Source organism: Protomyctophum parallelum (assembly GCF_964188405.1).
Source record: "Protomyctophum parallelum genome assembly, chromosome: 13".
Lineage (NCBI taxonomy): Eukaryota > Metazoa > Chordata > Actinopteri > Myctophiformes > Myctophidae > Protomyctophum > Protomyctophum parallelum.
In genome coordinates, this window is record NC_139708.1 from 10,625,854 (window position 1) to 10,628,465 (window position 2,612).

At 38.9% G+C, this 2,612-nt stretch overlaps 1 long non-coding RNA gene across 1 annotated transcript; it reads left to right on the forward strand.

The window, feature by feature from the left end:
• The first annotated feature begins 999 nt into the window (after window positions 1-999).
• Window positions 1,000-2,108, forward strand: LOC310869142. Its single transcript, XR_014570131.1, has 3 exons — window positions 1,000-1,099; window positions 1,422-1,481; window positions 2,041-2,108. It is a non-coding gene; the product is annotated as an uncharacterized lncRNA (long non-coding RNA).
• Window positions 2,109-2,612: the final 504 nt, after the last annotated feature.

Genomic DNA, 2,612 nt, shown 5'->3' on the forward strand with positions numbered 1-2,612 from the left:
TTAAGTGTAAACTCACATTCTGTTAAAGAATCTGTCAGTTACTAATGTCGTCTTTTTTTCTCCTTTTTAAAAAAATTAAAGAATGTCTAGACGTAAGTACAAATTGTACTTGGAGCCTAACAGAAAAATAAAATTGCCTCCTCCAAGACTGAAAAGAGGACATTTGGATGTAAGTCACTTTATGAGAAATGTAGAATAATACCCCATATTCAGAATTAATCAATTATGAGACATAATCTGATGTTTTACCTGATGTTATTTGTCTTGAAAATGTTTTCAGTGTGACAAAATCAGTTCATCTTCGGACTCTTCGCACACTGCAGATGCTGAGGTGAGAGATTAATATTGTGAGTTTGTAGATCTGCTATTTTCACTATTCATTGCATGACACCGTTGTACTACTTATTATAATATAGTATAATCAAAACTTTTGGACGTGTTTTTATTAAAATTGTATTTATTGAAAACATAGATTTGTTTTAAATTAATAATAATTTAATTGTATTTATTATTAAACAACCTACTGTTTGTTAAATACATTATTTCGTAATTTGCATTCAGGTAATTCTTACTGCTGCCAGCCGCTTGGAAGATGAAGTCGGACCAGGTCCAAATGCCGAGGTGAGTTCATGACACGACACATATGGATTCAAATTCGCCATGACTGAGTTCAATTATTTGGATTCCATAGAAGTCAACAGGTATTAACAAAATGAAATAATGCGAAGGCATGGCCCGTTAAAATTGAACCCCTTTTGGTGTTTTAACTAAGCATTATGTTATACTTTATCTATTGAAAAATAGCACTCGGCACACCCGGTGTGCAGCACACTGGATTTCCGAACTACAACACACAGAGTGCACTGAATAAACGAACGACAAGAGAGCACACCAGTGCGTTCAAGGCGCATTTCCGAACGCACCCATGAGGACACGAGCTGTGGTTTCACTGTTAATGTATGTAGGCACAAGGACTCATCAATGTGTTTTGTCATTTATAGCCTAAGCCATCTGATGACCGAGATTCTCTACCAGTTCAATACGACGAAGACCTGTAAGGGTCGAAACGTTTGTGTGCGGACATCCCTTCCTTTTCATTGTACGTATATTTTTTTGTCCAGCACCTGTATAATTTCTGGAGATGTGTGTGCTTCCTTCTGGATCCTATCTCTAAGCTTTTCTATCAACCACACCTGAAGGTGGTTTCATTATTCTCATGCACCCTAGAGTCCCTATATTTTGTTGCTGAATATTTAGCAAAAATAGCATCTAAAATCTCACAGCATGATGTGTTGTGATTGTAGGTGAGACTATTTCCGGCAAGGGGTTTTGGTGAAGGAAAAAAAATCGGGCATGTCATTACAGGCGAAACTTAACAAAATATTAGTGAAAAAAGCATCAATGTGTTTTGTCATTTATAGCCATCTGATGACCGTGACGACCGAGATTCTCTACCAGATCCAGACGTCATGACTGACCAGGTAAGGCTTTCTATCAACCACACCTTCATTATTCTCATGCAGTCCCTATATTTTGTTTTTGTGTATTTGGTAAAAATAGCAGATTTAAAATCTCACAGCGTGATGCGTTGCAAGGCTATTTCTGGCAAAGGGGTTCGGTGAAAGAAAAAATCGGGCATGTCATTACAGGCTAAACTAAACAAAACAAAAATTGTGTAAATCTACAAGGTCTGATGTGAAGCATTGTGAGCTTGTAGATCTGATAGTTTCACTATTTCTTGTATGGCACTGTTGTGTGACAAAGTATAAAATGGGGCTTAAGTGGTTAGTCTTAAATCGTTAAGTGGTTACATATTTTTATTTGATTGATATTGATTTCAATATAAAAAATAACTAGACCTGTGCCTGTCGGGCACCAGCCTACTCGAGAGTGATGCTGGTTGGGGAAAGTTAGGCTGCATCCCCACCCTGTTATGCAATAACCGTTATACCCACCCGTTGTCAGAGTAACTGTTTGTCTGTCTACCTTTTGTGCCCATACTGTATATTGGAGCACTTATGAATGTTTTGTCATTTATAGCTCACGTCTTCATCTGACCTTGATGACCAAGATCTTCCATCTGATCCAGATGATATGACTGGCCAGGTGAGTCCTTCTACCAACCACGCCTAAGGTGCGTTTCATTAAAGATGTGTGTCAGTGGCCCAGGCCGTAGCGTAACGGTCTGGGCACCGGACTGGTGATCCAGTCGCGGTGTGCCGCGGGTTCGACTCCCGGACCCGACACGGCCTTAACCGCATGTCATCCCCCCATCTCTCTCCTGTTTCCTGTCAGCCTACTGTCTGTCCCTTAAAAAATCAATAAAAGGCGTAAGCCGCAAAAAAAATATCTTAAAAAAAAAAAAAAAAGATGTGTGTCAGTTAAGGCTATGCACATGGCTAACTAGTGTTATTAACCATAATGATGGTTAACGGCAATTGGCAAAATAACTACTTTTGCATGTTTATACCGTCTGCCTTTTGAAAAAGGTACCACATTTTATATTAAACCTATGAGAAAAGCTGTGTTCACTGTCCTATGCAGACATATGCACTCATGTGGTGTTTTATTTTGCAGGTCATGAATCCATCTGGATTCTTTCTCCTTCCATC